Below are 16,474 nucleotides of genomic sequence, written 5' to 3' on the forward strand. Positions count from 1 at the left end.
AATGAAGAATATGAGATCTTCATTGTGTTGTTGTTAACAACATATGAGGTTGTCGACAACGTAAAGTTAACTCTTATGGAAAAGAGTTTGTGTTCAGTGTTTGATGTGTGACAAAGGGGGAGAATGGAAAGTTAAGTTAGACCTTCATCCCAAGTAGGGGGAGTTTGCCCTCTAGGAAAGGGAGAGAATGAAAGAAACCTTCATTCATGCCTTGTCATGAAGAGGTTAAGGCTATGAGATTTAGCCTTGATATAAAAAAGATGTTAAGGTTATGAGATTTAGCCTTGGTATAAAGAAGAGGTTAAGGCTATGAGATTTGACCTTGTGATAAAGAAGAAGTTAAGGCTACGGGATTTAGCCTAACTTAGAGGAATTGTCAAACATCAAAAAGGGGGAGATTGTTGGGGCAATTTCCCTTGGTCAAGGTTGACCAGTTTGACTAAGCTTGAGTTGAGTCAAGCTTGAGTCGGGGTTTGAGTTTTGATGTTTGACAATATATGGAGATTGCTAGGGCAATCGTCCGGTTATGGAGATGGTCAAAGGGTTGACCAGGTTGATGAGAATACAAGTCAAGTAGGTCAAGGTTGACAAGAGACTTGACTGGGAAAGTCCTAACTAGAGGTTAGGCATATGAAAGTCCTAACTGGAGGTTAGACGTATGTAAAGTCCTAACTGAATGTTAGGCGTATGGAAGTCCTAACTGGAGATTAGGCGTATGGAAGTCGTAACTGGAGTTTAGGTAGTGGTGAAAGTCCTAATTGAAGTTTAGGTAATGGTGGAAATCCTAACTGGATGTTAGGCAAATTGGAAAGTCCAAGTGTGATCTTGGCAAAGGAGAAAGTCCTGGTGAGGAGCCAGGCAATTGGAAAGTCCAAGTGTGATCTTGGCAAAGGGTGGAAAGTCCAAGTGTGATCTTGGCAAGTGAGAAAGTCCTGGTGAGGAGTCAGGCAATTGGAAAGTCCAAGTGTGATCTTGGCACAGGTTGTAAGTCCAAGCATGTGGTCTTGACAAGGTAAGTCCTAGTGTGACTTGGCAAGGAGAACTCGATAACTAGGATGAGGACGAAGGAAGCTTTTGAAGGAAAGGCGTGAAGGATGGAGAGATATCCGAGGGACGCAAGGCTGATGGAGGAGGCTAGAAGGCTAGTTCGAGGTCAGTCGAGTGTGGTGGTATAATCCGACAACTAGGATGAGGCCGAAGGAAGCTCCTGAAGGCAAGGCGTGAAGGATGGAAGATATCCGAGGGACGCAAGGCAGATGGAGGAGGCTAGAAGGCTAGTTCGAGGTTGGTCAGGTGTGACCAAATACTAAGCACGGAGACCCAACAGGTCACGGTTGACCGGGAGTTGGGTTGGAGGCTTTGGACTTGAGTTTAAGTCAAGTCCAGGCTAGTCAATCGATCGGGTGATCGATTGAACCAGGGTTCAATCGATCAGTCGATCGATTGGTGTGTGCTGCGATTGTGGGAAGGCCCAATCGATCGGTCGATCGATTGGGATGTGAAATCGCGAGCACAGAAGCTTTCCCAATTGATCGAGCGATCGATTGGGAGCTGCCCAATCGATTGGTCGATCGATTGGGCAGAGGAGTTCTGGTGCGATCGCGAGAACACAAAACGCTTCTGAATTGATCCACCGATCGATTCAAATGTTCCCAATCGATTGGGATTCGACCGTTGCGCAGGAAACGAGCGATGGACGACTATGATGAAGCAGTGTTGACGTGGCAATCGATTGGGGATGAATTGGATCGATTGAGAGCACTGTTTAAAGCTTGGGCGGAGCGTTTTCTCCGTAGATCTTTGCGATCTTTTCCTGCGAGCTCACAGCGATTTTTCAATAGTCTTCTCCGAGCTTCTCCACCAGTTCTTGAAGGCTCTTGGGGTGCATCCCCAAAGTTCAAGAGGCAACAACAATCAACAAGTAAGCAAGAAGAAAGGTGTATTTCAGTTGTATTTTTGTATCTTCTTCTTGTGTGAGTGTTGTAGTGTTGTGTGTGTTTGTACGAGGCTTCTCCGACTCCGGCTGCGACCGAGAAGGAGTTGTTTACTAGTGGAGAGTACTTGAGTGTGTGGATCCTTGGATTAGTCACCTCTTCTTGAGGTGGATACCAAGTAAATCCGAGTGTTAGCATTGTGGTTGTTTCTGTCTTTGTATTCCGCTGCATATCATCAAGACAAAGCAAGCATAAGTGCGCGACGAACCGCTATTCACCCCCTCTAACGGACACAAAGGTCACAACAGCTACTACCTTCATAGCTGCCGATCTGAAGGTCGAGCAGAAAGCCGAGCTGATCAAGTGTCTCCGGCGGAACCACGATGTCTTCGCGTGGTCGACACATGAGCTCCCTGGGATCTCTCCTAAAGTTGCGCAGCACGAACTCTATGTCCGACCAGACGCTCGACCGGTGAAGCAGAGGAAGAGGAACTTCAGTGCCGAATAGAATGTAATCATCCGAGCAGAGATAGAAAAGCTCCTAGAGGCTGGCCACATCCGGGAGGTTCAATTCCCGAGCTGGCTTGCGAATGTGATGCTGGTCTCCAAGCCCGGGAATAGGTGGACAGTCTGCATTGACTTCAGAGACCTCAATAAGACGTGCCCGAAGGACTTTTATCCTCTGCCTCGGATCGATCAAATGGTAGATTTAACTGCCGGGTACGAGTTGATATGCATGTTGAATGCTTACCAAGGGTATCATCAAGTGTCGCTCGCCCAGGAGGATCAGGAGAAGGTCAGCTTCATCACGGCTGATGGAACTTACTACTACAACGTCATGTCGTTCGGACTGAAGAACGTCGCTGCTACTTATCAGAGACTGATGAATAAAGTTTTCCAGCGGCAAATAGGCCGCAACATGGAGGTCTATGTCAACGATATTCTGATCAAATCCCTCCGAGCTACTGATCTCAGCGTCGATATCAAGGAGACGTGCCAGACGCTGAGGACATATGTGATCAAGCTAAATCTGAACAAGTGTCTGTTCGGCGCAAGGAGTGGACGTTTCCTGGGCTACATAGTTACCATGCAGGGCATTGAAGCGAACCCGAGCAAAGTGAAAGCACTGCAAAATATGTCGCCGCCCAGAAATCTGAAGGAAACCCAGCGTCTCACCGGGCGGATAACTGGCCTGTCGCAGTTCATCCCCAAGTCATCCGACTGGAGCCTGCCATTTTTCAAGATACTACGTTGAGCCACCAAGTTTCAGTGGAACAAGGTATGCAACCAGGCATTCGATGATCTTAAACAATATCTCAACTCGTCACCCATGCTCGCTAAGCCTGTTGTCGGCGAGCTGCTTCGTATTTATTTGTCCTCAACCGAGCATGCGGTCGGTTCGGCACTAGTAAGGTAAAATGGTGATGAGCAGCCTGTGTACTTTCTGAGCCATATTTTAAAGGATGTTAAGTCTCGCTACACCAGTCTTGAGAAATTGGCCTATGCGCTGATGCTTGCCGCTCAGAGGCTTCGTCCATACTTCCTCGCGCACATAATCATTGTGATGACCAATAACCCTTTGGGAAGAGTCCTTCTTATCCCAGAGACGTCCGATCGATTGATCAAATGGACGACGGAGCTCAGTGAGTTCAACATCCAGTATCATCCCCGAACGACCATCAAAGCACAGTCCTTGGTGAATTTTATCACTAAGGTACAGAATCTTGAACCAGAAGCTGTTTGGAAGATATATATAGATGGGTCGGTCACTCGGCAGGGGAGTGGGATCGGATTACTGCTGATCTCGCCCCAAGAAAAGAGGATGCAGCTGTCCGTTCAGCTAGACTATCGAGCGACCAATAATGAAGTCGAGTACGGCTCGGCACATCGGAGCTATCCGAGTCCTCATACATTCAGATTTGCAGTTAGTCGCTCAACAGCTGATTGGGGCGTTCGAGATAAGCAACACCCGTCTCAGGCTCTACGCTGAAGCCTTCGAAAAGTTGAAGACCAACTTTCATGAGGTAATCATACAAAAGATCCCCCGAGCGGAGAATCAAGCAGCGGACGAATTGGCCAAACTGGCCATCTCTCTATCTCCGATCGGCATATCACAACCGATCAAGCAGGTGTCCCTGGTAGCCCACATTGATCGGATGGAGGGGCTCACCTTCCCAAACTATTGGAGAACGACACTGACTGAATTTCTGCTATCAGGAGCTACACCCTCCGATCGGGAAGAGGCTAACTTATTGAGGAAAAGAGCTGGTCGGTTCACTTTGATCGGGGACCAACTTTACAAAAAGCCATCACCAGGCCTCTGCTCAAGTGCGTCGGATCAGAAGACGCTGATTACATGCTACGAGAGGTGCATCAGGGATCCTGTGGCAGACACCTGGGTGACCGCTCGTTAGCAAAGAAGATCCTCCTGACCGGATACTTCTGGTCGACCCTCCAGGAGGACGCCGCTCGGACAATAGCCACCTGCTTGTCCTGTCAGAAGTACCACACCTTCTCACATCGACCGACCGAGGAAATGAAAGCGTCTACTGTGTCTTGCCCGTTCGACCAATGGGGCATGGATATCGTGGGACCCTTCCCAATGGCAACAGGTCAGGGGAAGTTCCTACTTGTCGCGGTCGACTATTTCTCCAAGTGGGTTGAAGCCGAGCTGCTAGCCAGGATAACCGAACAGATAGTTAAGAAGTTCATCTGACAGCACATCATTTGCCGATTCGGCATCCCCCGTCGGCTTGTCTCGGACAACGGGAGATGGTTCGTTGGTCAAGAACTCAGGGAATGGTGCGAGGGGTATGACATCCAACAGGTCTTCACCTCGATAGCATATTCTCATATTAATGGGCAAGCAGAAGTCCCCAATCGGGAGATATTACGGATCCTATGCGCGCGACTCGACCATATGGGAGGGAGTTGGACAGACGAACTCCCCAACGTGTTGTGGGTGATCCGCACGATCCCCAAAGAAGGAACGGGAGCAACCCCCTTTCACTTGGTGTACGACGGTGAAGCGGTCACCCCCGTTGAACTTGGAGTAGAGTTCGACCGGATACAACACTATAACGAGAACAATGACGAACGGAGACTCCTGGAGCCGGACTTGGTGGGCGAGGCACGTGCTAAAGTCGTCATCTGTCTGATTGCCTACCGACAGAGGATGAGGCAGAACTACAATCGAAGGGTGATCCCAAGATCATTCCAGGTCGATGACTTTGTGTGGAAGAAGGTAAAGTCGGTCGGCGACGTCACCAAGTTGGAAGCTCCATGGGTTGGACCCTTCAGGATCGTGGAAAAGCTCTGCTCGGACGCCTATTACTTGAAGGATGAGGACGGGAGGCTGTTAGAGTGTATACTAAAAGCCTAGCTTTTGGTATAAACAAGAATCACATTGGTCAAATGTCTACATTTATGATAAATGTAGTTGTTCAATTAATTTATATTGTAGATAACATGGTGTGTGGTGTCACACACAGAGGATCATGTTATCAGTACCTTATAAATTATAAACAGTAGCTCACGACCATAATGGAAAGGAACAAACCATTGGAAGGTCGTAGTGTAATTAGGTATTAGTTTATCTTAATTATATAATTACACTAGTACACTTAGAGTGTATTGAGTAGGACCATTAGAGGTCGTTTCTTTTATGCTGACTTTATAAAGAAACAAAGACCTCAGTTATTATGGAAGTGTGTGCTCTTAATCCTAATATAATAACAAGCACATATATTTGATATTTATTTCTTTAATTTATCAATGGGTGAGATTTAGTTCGATGAATCAATAAGCCCGATAAGTTGGGAAATGATATCACTTATAGTGTGTGTTGTTGATTATAGAAGGAAACTGTGTCCTAGTGATCTAGGTTGAGAATGTCCCCAAGAGGAGCTCATAAGGATTGTCATGTTAAACCCTGCAGGTGGACTTCGTCCGAGGTTAGAAGAGGAATACGGTAGAAGATCAAGAGGTCTTTCTAGAAGGTATAACTAGTAATTTTTCTTTCCGCATCATGCTAGTTATTTATGGAAATAATACCAAATACAAGAGGCTTACGATTCTAGTATTTCGAATATGTTTTTCGAAGTTGTGTTCTTTTGTTTTATTTTTTCCTTGTGATTTGATTGTTCTTTTCGATTAACCTAAAGTTATTTTAGGAAATTAAATATTAGATTTCTATAAAAGGTTTTGTCTAGTCGGTGGTGGTTGCTCCCATATCCAAGAAGGTCATGTGTCTCGCCACGTCAGTACTGGGAACCAATTATGGAAATTAATATTTAATGGAATTAATAACTTAAGGCGATTTGGGTCGAACGTGTTAAGTTCCGCAGGAGATCCAAGTCAAAACCTAAAAGAACAAATAGATTAAGTTTTGGATCAAACGTGTTAAGTTCTGCAGGCGATCCAAAATTTAATTTAAAAGAACACATGGTAGCTAGGAAAAGGTTCAGACCTTTGTACAAAATTTTTGTACAGTGGAACCTCTAGGTTTTCCGAGTAGCAACCAACAGAGGCAACTTGAGCGTCCATGGAGTGCGAACCATCTCCAATCATACCGAGTGGGATGAGAGGTGCGTTGATGTAACTAATGTATTTTCTATATCCCTACGCCCTTCAAAATGCAGGACTGAAAGCAAAAGCAAACGTTTGCCAAATTCTTTGCCGAACGACAACCCAAATCGTCGAACGGCGACGTTAAACCTATAAGGGATCGGTGGCCGGCTTGAAGGAGGATTAGATAGACGGCACCCCCAAATACTCGCTTCTTACTACGATGTTAGTTTGCATAGCGGAATACAAACAAAACAAACAAGCTAAACACTAAAAAAAATGCAAAGACTAAGAAAGACAAGCAAACCAATTAACATGTCGATGTAACGTTCGGAGATATCTTGCTCCTACTCCACGGCTGTCCGTAAGGTGAACGATCCATATCCGTGGGTGGATTATCCCCCGGCAAACTCAGGCTATCTCAAGTCGCTTCTTTTGGGTGGAGAAACCTCACCACAACACCAACCAAGACTCTTGAGACTAGTAGATTACTAATTAGGGTTTATCACCACTAATTTCGTCAATTATAACCAAATTCTCAAGGCTTGATTATATAGGCCACGGGTTAGAAACCCCGCATATCAATCGATTGTTAAAACTAACAGTCGACTGTCCACTATAAAAATTCGACCGTTCCATAAATTTAAGTTGGATAGTAGTTATCATATAAGCAGCAGCTGTTTCTTAAGGAATCTCTCCATTCGATCCACGAAGAGCAATGTTGTAAGGCCTCGATGTCTGCAAGGCCTTTTTCTCTTTGTGCTGTTGCTTACTTGGTAGCGGATACAATGGCCTGCCGTGAGACCCCAAGAGCAAGGAGAAGAAAAGCACACTAGTAGCCCCTATAGAACGTTGAGAATGTATTAAATCTTTTTCTGTTCGGAAAAAAAAAAGTAACTTTGATCATCTATAACGAATGTCAATATGAGAAAATACAAACCCTAGGCGTCCTAATCCACGGTTTATTGAAAAAATAATCAACAATCAAAATGAGTAATAGAACCAACGACTCCGCTGGGGATCGAACCCAGAATCTCTGGTTCCGTAGACCAGCGCCTTATCCATTGGGCCACGGAGTCATAGTTATTTGTTGATCGAACAAATAACAAGATCATAATTTCAATTTGTTAACGCATCCTTACAATAGGGATAGATAAGGCACCAGTTTGGACAACGACAAGAAAGCTGTAAATGTCAATAGAATTTATGAACGTTAAAGAAGAGTTAAATAATAAAAATATAATTTGTTTTCTCTATTTTTTCGACAAAACATAATGCACATATTCTTAAATGGTTTCTAATAAAACAAAATAAATGCGCATTAATTCCCTAACATCTCGTTTAGAGAGACTTCGAGGAGTGTAAATAAGTTAAATAGAGCTGACTTTATTTGTGTTCAAATTTATTTATTTATATTATTAAGCTTGTTCAAATTTGTTTCGTAATTCTTTTTATCAAATTTAAGTTGTTGTTTTTTATCAAACTCAATTAATGATATTGATTCAATACATAAAATTTATTTTATTTTTAATATATTATCAACGGATTGTAAAATTTTATAAATTACTGTTTTTATATATTTAAATAATGAAATAAATTTATAATTAATTTTATATAAGACTCAAGAAATTTATTTATAAATTGTTTATATATATACAGGAATACTATGTTGCGGATCAAAATATGCGGACTACTACGGATCGTCCTTGTGGCAAGTGTGTGTCACAGGTTTTTTATTTACTTCTTGCCACGAACCGAATGAGTCCCTCCCTGTGCCCTAGCTCGTGATTCTCCTCTTCCTCCCTCCCTGTGCCCTAGCTCGCCATCCTCCCGACGCTACCCATACTCGCGGTCCTCCTCGCCACACACTCTCTCGCTCGCTGTCCTCCCGACCCTGCCCAAACTCACAATCCTCCCTCACCGCGATCGTCCTCACTCGTTCCACTCCTCGCCGCAGAGACCCCCTCGCCGAGACAAGCTCTCACAGGCGCAGCGAAGAGTGGAACCCCCTGCATAAGCTCTTCGATCTGAAGCCCTGTCCCTCGCCTCACTCGTGATTCTCCTCATCGCAACCCTCCTCATTCGTGGCACTCATCGCCGCCCCCCGCCCCCGCCCCCGCCCCCCGCTCGACACAACCTCTCACAAAGCAGCAAGGAGTGGAACCCCTGCAGAATCGCTTCGATCTGAAACCCTAACTCACGGTCCACCTCTCGGCAGCCGTCCTAGCTTGGGGGGATTAACTCGCGGTCCTCCTCTTCGAAGTCGTCCTCACTAGCTTGCGTGATTCCTTGCTGCGACATATTCTCACAGGCACTGCAGAGCTAGGTTCCACAATCATCCTCGTGCCTTCATTGCCGGTAAAAGTTTATTTTATTAAATTGATTTTGCATCTATGTTATACCGGTAGAATAAAATCCAAGTTTTTGCTCCCAATTGATCAAGAAATATATTTTTCCGCCTTCTGTTTGGACCTATGCAGTGATGAAGGGGATAGATCTCAGTACAAAATTTGTTGTTATTGTTGATTGATAGAGGTCTTTAGCTATCAAAGTATTCTAAAATTCCCTTTCTTATTTTTGATAAATTGCAAGATTATATTGAATGCCTATTAGATGTTGAGTATTTGAATTCAGACCTCCTTTTTCGCATTATCTACAATAATACCAATTGTTTGCTCAAAAGTCAACTGAACCAACCGATTGGTGGAGCTAGTTTCGTGTAATTATTACTCAGTTTTAAAAATTAACTTACGATCAAATTTGTTTATATTTCTGTTGCAAATTTCATCATATTGTTTACAATAGTATTTGTGATCAGATTTATTTCCATTTCTGTTGCAAATTTCATCATATTGTTTACAATAGTATTTGTGATCAGATTTATTTCCATTTCTGTTGCAAATTTCATCATATTGTTACAATAGTTTTATTGTTACCATAGTGTTTCTATTTTACATTATCTACAATAAGTTGTATTTTTTATTTGTTTATCTAATTACCTATTGTCAATTATAATGTGAGGGTGTCCAGAAATAGAAGAAAATAGAGTTGATGATTAAGAATACATTCCCCAAGTTGCAGATGATCGAAAGTCAAAAATTGGAATGAAATTCTCATCACTAGATGAGGCATATTCATTCTATAACCAATATGCACGAGAAGCTGAGTTTAATTCAAGGATGCACATGAGCAAGAAAAATAATATCACAAATGAAGTAACATGGAAACAAATTGTATGCTTTAAAGAAGGACATACAGATCTAATGCGATGGAATAAACATACAAAAGTTGATCAACCGATAAAAGAAAGAGCACGTGGCGCAGTTAGAATGTGTTGTAAATCAAATATTGCATTTGTGAAGAAACAAACTGGGCTAATTGGGTTGTTAGTAATTTTATAGAAACTCATAATCATCCACTCTCGACTCTATGCAAGGTGAATTTGTTACGCTCACATCGTAATATTTCGGTAGCAAAGAAAACATTAACAAAATAGTTTTCAGAGGTCAATGTACTAATTTGTCAACAAATGCGAATATTGGAGATAGAGTATGGAGGGCTTGAGAGAGTAGGTTGTACAGAAAAAGATATTAGAAATTTTGAGAGAAATTTAAAAGATGAACAAAAGGGTATTGATGTTGAAACATTGATCAAGTTTTTTACATCTGATCCGGCGGTAAGAACGGGGGACCCCCTTTCTGGGAAGTCAACGCCACGGGGAGGTCAAAGAATCCAACGTCCGACCGGAGAAGCGAAGACCGGTCGGCCTAACGGGGTCCCAACTGAACCAAGGACGACCCAACAGGACTAGGGGTTCCGACGCTCGTTGAATAGGATCGAAGGGCCGAGCGGATGGAACGCTCGGCCGAAGACATAAGATAGCATACTGCTAACAGTCTCCACAGAGCACCTTACCGAGAATCTCCCAAGTAGACCACTATATGTGATCGGCCGGATGTAAGGCGTGTGCTGGCCGACCGGACGCCCGGCAGGGAATAAGGAGAAAAGGACAAGGGACATCTTCTGATAGTGGGCATGCTCTATAATCCGGCCATACTCCAAATCTTACGACAAGGGGTTCCGCTGTCCCATCGAAGACGTGCTTGGACTGTAGCAGTATGGTGTCAGGTAAGCTTGCTGACAAGCCCTTACTGAGGTATGGGCTGGGGACACGTATTCGCCTCGGTATGTGTGCATGGACTCCTTCCCAGCTCTATATAAGGAGCCTCGCACTTCACCGGAGGTACGCATTCTTTGATACTTGGAGCCACTTCTTCGTTGTTCACTTACCTGACTTGGGCGTTGGAGGGTCGTCGCCGGGAACCCCTTCCCGGCCTGACTTGTGTGCAGGTTCGCCGGAGGTCCGTGCATACAGTCAAGAGATCTGCGTCAGCCGCTTGGAGAGCGCCACATGCCCAGTGTTCGTTGATTCAACTTTCGGACAGGATCAATTTGGTGCCGTCTGTGGGAACGCTCCTACATCCGATCGGAAGCAATGGACGAAGCTAGACGACCGCACTCGGTGATGCTCTCCACAGAGGAGCTCGACGCTCTGATCGAAACCAGAGCAGCCAAGCTAGTGGAACAACAAAGGCAGAAGGCGCAAGCCGAGCGTTCCGAGCAATAAGTGACGTCAACGTCAAGAGGTCGAGTGGCATCAGAGTTCCGACCGGAGAATATCTCAACATGGAGCCGAGATAAAGATCCGGTCGGCATTCAAGGGGAAAGAGGATGGCCGAGCGAACCACCTCCAGCCGTACCGAGCTGGGTGAAAGGTGCGCCGATGTAATTCATTTTATGTATGTCTTGGTCGCCTGTGTCCTTTTAATGCAGGAGGTAAAGTGATAAAACACATTTTGAAATTATTGGCCGAACGGCCGACTACACGAAGACCACGTGCCGCTCGGACCGTGTTGAAATTAGCCTTGAAGGTCGTCGAGCTCCAACGTTAAAAATTGAGAGTCGAGCCGGCGACTATAAACCCTCCGAGCGGAAGACCGTCGAGCTCCGACGTTAAAAATCAAGAGACGAGCCAGCGTCTATAAACCCTCCGAGCGGAAGACCGTCGAGCTCCGACGTTAAAAATCGAGAGACGAGCCGGCGTCTATAAACCCTCCGAGCTGAAGACCGTCGAGCTCCGACGTTAAAAATCGAGAGACAAGCCGGCGTCTATAAACCCTCCGAGCGGAAGACCGTCGAGCTCCGACGTTAAAAATCGAGAGACGAGCCGGCGTCTATAAACCCTCCGAGCGGAAGACCGTCGAGCTCCGACGTTAAAAATCGAGAGACGAGCCGGCGTCTATAAACCCTCCGAGCGGAAGACCGTCGAGCTCCGACGCTAAAAATCGAGAGACGAGCCAGCGTCTATAAACCCTCCGAGAGGAATAAGGCGATCAAGAAGACTCGTACTCGCTGTCAACATCGCTTGACCACCAATGCGTTCCGCTCGGCCCAGTACCCAAAGGTACTTCATCAATATTCAGTGAATAACCCCTTCTGTTGAAGCAGGACACATTCGTCTGAGCGGAAATGTATCGCAAAATACTTCGTAAAAATACTTGTCAAGCATGGGAGGTGTGATAGGAGGCGAGCGGACAACACACACATTGACCAGCAAAAGGACAGCAAACGAAAGGAAAGTTGGTGTTGACTGGGGTTTTGGCTATTCCCTTTGTTTCCGAGTAGATGGTATTCTTATGGCGCCGCTCGGCCCAACTGATGGTCCAGTCAGTCGGACTAATCGCCTCCTTCGACTAGACTTGAAGGGGAGGCAAGTGATCCGGCGGTAAGAACGGGGGACCCCCTTTCTGGGAAGTCAACGCCACGGGGAGGTCAAAGTATCCGACGTCCAACCGGAGAAGCGAAGACCGGTCGGCCGAACGGGGTCCCAACTAAACCAAGGACGACCCAACAAGACTAGGGGTTCCGACGCTCGTTGAATAGGATCGAAGGGCCGAGCGGATGGAACGCTCGGCCGAAGACATAAGATAGCATACTGCTAATAGTCTCCACAGAGCACCTTACCGAGAATCTCCCAAGTAGACCACTATATGTGACCGGCCGGACGTAAGGCGCGTGCTGGCCGACCGGACGCCCGGCAGGGAATAAGGAGAAAAGGACAAGGGACATCTTCTGACAGTGGGCATGCTCTATAATCCGGCCATACTCCAAATCTTACGACAAGGGGTTCCGCTGTCCCATCGAAGACGTGCTTGGACTGTAGCAGTATGGTGTCAGGTAAGCTTGATGACAAGCCCTTACTGAGGTATGGGCTGGGGACACGTATTCACCTCGGTATGTGTGCATGGACTCCTTCCCAGCTCTATATAAGGAGCCTCGCACTTCACCGGAGGTACGCATTCTTTGATACTTGGAGCCACTTCTTCGTTGTTCGCTTACCTGACTTGAGCGTCGGAGGGTCGTCGCCGGGAACCCCTTCCCGGCCCGACTTCTGTGCAGGTTCGCCGGAGGTCCGTGTGGACAGTCAAGAGATCTGTGTCAGCCGCTTGGAGAGCACCACGTGCCCAGTGTCCGTTGATTCAGCTTTCAGACAAGATCAACATCTAAGCAAGAGAAGAATTCTGTTTTTTTCTTTAATTATGAGACTAATTCAGATAACAAATTTAGTAGGTGTTTTTGGGTTGATTATATATCTAGGCGAGCATATAATATATTTGGTGATGTAGTTGTATTTGATACAACATATAACACCAACAAATATGACTTGATTTTGATACCTTTTGTAGGAGTTAATCATCATTATCATCAGACAATTATTTTTGGTTGCGGATTTCTAAGTGATGAGAAAACTGAATCTTTTGTTTGGTTGCTTAAAAAGTTCATAGAAGTCATGTCTAAAGGTCCACCAAGTGTTATCATCACTGATCAAGATCCTGGTATGAAAAAGTAATTGCATAAATTTTCCCTCAAACAGTGCATCGATATTGTTTGTGGCACATACTGAACAAATTTCTAAAAAAATTAAACCCTTTGACTTTTCAAAACCATTATCAAAGCTTAAAGAATGTCATTGCAAATTCTACAACACCTGATGGTTTTGAAAAGTTATGGAAGAGACTATCAAGTGTGCTAACTTAGAGAATAATGATTGGTAATCGTTGATGTATGAATTACGACACAGATGAGTGCTAGTATATTTTAGCCATTTATTTTGTGTTGGAATGTTAAGTAGTCAAAGATCTGAATGCTCACATGCATTTTTCAAGAGATATGTCTCCAATAAGAACTTATTGATGGACTTTATCTAGGGGTGAGCATTCGGTTAATTTGGTCCATAAATTAATCGAATTAACTGATTTAGTGTTGGCTAATCGAATCAAATCAAAATTTTACTAAAACTGAATTAACCGAATTAGCTATTTCAGTTAACACCGAATTAACTAAATTTGTTTAAAATAACAATAAAAAGAATTTATACACAATTAATATCAAATTAATCGAATTAATCGAATGCTCACCCCTAACTTTATCACCTGTTTTAATAGAGTACTGAGACACCAAAGACACAATGAGTTAGTTACGGACCATATTGACATGAATGAGCATATGAAAATTAAGATAAATTGGCCAATGGAAACTCAAATGGTTAAGTTGTACACAAAAAAGAAATGGCCAGAGTTTCAAAGTGAAATGAGCGAGAGTCATAGTTATTATGTGCAACAAGCATTTACAGGAGTTGACTCAGTGGTTTACCATGTGATGAAATTTGAAAGTTCTTCTTCCTTGAAACCAAGGGTACTCATGCATGATAGACAAGGGGATTACATATCATGTAGTCGCATGAAATTTGAGTTTGAGGGTATTCCATGCAGACATATGTTAGTTTTTTTTCGTATCAGTCAAGTGTTTCATTTGCCTAATACATATATACTCAAACTATGGGCACGAGATGCAAAAGTTGGAGCAATATATGCTTTAGGGGAGCAAAATTACATCAATGATCTAAATCCATAAAGGTGTTTGATGTCGAGACACTCGAGGTTATCTTATAAAGCTTCAATATTAATTGATGATGCATCTTTGACTAATGAGGGGACAACCTTTTTGGATGAACAATTCGATTCTATCTGCAACAAAATTCAAGAAATGAATATTAGTAGAACATGTAATGATAGAAGTCAAAAGAAGAAATCTATGGATGAGGGTCTTGGCATTCTTGATCCTTCTTCAGTAAGAACAAAGGGATGTGGGGAGAGATTGAAATCATCAAAGGAGAAATCAACCTCAAATTCTAGGCTATGTCGTGGATGCGGATATTGAGAAGTGTCACATGACAAGTGCAATTGTTCAAATTTGTAGCAAGGGGGGTATGTGTCGATTGATGACACATTTTTATTGTAATTTTACTTGCAAACTCAAATTTATTTCATTACATTTTGTAAATATGACAATGTGTCAATTATTAGATCGACTGAAGATAATAATCATAATATTGTTGACGACATGTATGAATCAGATTTGACATCTATAGCAGGTACTATTAAAATTTTAATATGTTAAATTATAGTGGTTCATTGAGAAAATGAAGTTCATAATTGTATTTATTATTGCAGGTTCTAACAACATGCACTATGATGTTTGTAATTATCTATGGTTGGTATTCATCTATTTCCTTTATTTGTATGTTTGATTGGTTTAGTGCACTAGACGACTACTATTGTTGCTGATTTCACTCAACAAAAATGCAAAACTCTCTGAACTCGTTAATCCTTATGCCATAATGGATGAGGCAATCTATGTCAGAACAAAATATGAGAAGATATTTTATTGAATTTTAGATAGCATGAATGATCTAATTTCAAGAAATACTTTGTTTCATGGATGATTTAAGAGCTATTAGTTGCTTTTCCAGGTGACCACTGGCGGCGGGGCTCTTAATAGAGATACAAACTCTAAACCTCCCTCTAGTAAGAATGATGAGAAAACTGGTGATACTAAGTATTCAACTTATGCTCTTGAGGAGGTTACAGTAATGATTCATTGCACTATAGTTGCATTTGAAGCAAAGGTATGATTAAAAACTTTCACATCCTTATTTGCATCCCTAACTTCTCATTATTCTAGTAAAGGAAGTCTATTCATTGTTTGGTGATATAATGAAAATTTAGGAACATAAACAACATGATCTCATACTATTGCACCCCAGATTTTCTGTATAGAATATTATTTGACTTATGGTTTTCCACATATACTAAGCCTAGGGATATTGAGGTTTTTATCTGAATTCTCATGTCAACCATTGGAATTCTAGTTGAGTATTTAAGAATGAAATAGAGTTAATATTCTTGAGTTTTGTTATAGGACTGTAATTATTCTTTTGCAAAAATCATAGGCGACTTCGACACTACTGGGCCTCCGAGTTCGCAGTCAGCACACAAAAACTACTGGAAGGAGGGGAAAAACTATTGATGCCTCCAAGAAGTGATGAGTTTGATCTTGTTTTATTTTTCATTGAATCTCTATTTCCATGTCATGTTTGTTGGGACCTTGACGTCCGCTTGAGGTTTTTATCTGAATTCTCATGTCAACCATTGGAATTCTAGTTGAGTATTTAAGAATGAAATAGAGTTAATATTCTTGAGTTTTGTTATAGGACTGTAATTATTCTTTTGCAAAAATCACAGGCGACTTCGACACTACTGGGCCTCCGAGTTCGCAGTCAGCACACAAAAACTACTGGAAGGAGGGAAAAACTATTGATGCCTCCAAGAAGTGATGAGTTTGATCTTGTTTTATTTTTCATTGGATCTCTATTTCCATGTCATGTTTGTTGGGACCTTGACGTCCGCTAGAGGGGGGTGAATAGCGTCTCACCTAAATCGTCGCTTCCTACGCTTGTTAGTGCACAGCAAAAATACAAAACAAATCTAACAAATAGAAAGCTAAACCTAGAGACAATAACCAAGACAATCAAACCTCTAACATGTTTATGTAACGTGGTTCGGAGATCACTT

At 43.2% G+C, this 16,474-nt stretch overlaps 1 non-coding gene across 1 annotated transcript; it reads right to left on the reverse strand.

Moving 5' to 3' along the window:
• Positions 1–7,506: 7,506 nt before the first annotated feature.
• Positions 7,507–7,579, reverse strand: TRNAR-ACG. Its single transcript has one exon. It is a non-coding gene; the product is annotated as a tRNA-Arg (tRNA).
• Positions 7,580–16,474: the final 8,895 nt, after the last annotated feature.

The sequence above is a fragment of the Zingiber officinale genome, chromosome 7B (assembly GCF_018446385.1).
Source record: "Zingiber officinale cultivar Zhangliang chromosome 7B, Zo_v1.1, whole genome shotgun sequence".
Classification (NCBI taxonomy): domain Eukaryota; kingdom Viridiplantae; phylum Streptophyta; class Magnoliopsida; order Zingiberales; family Zingiberaceae; genus Zingiber; species Zingiber officinale.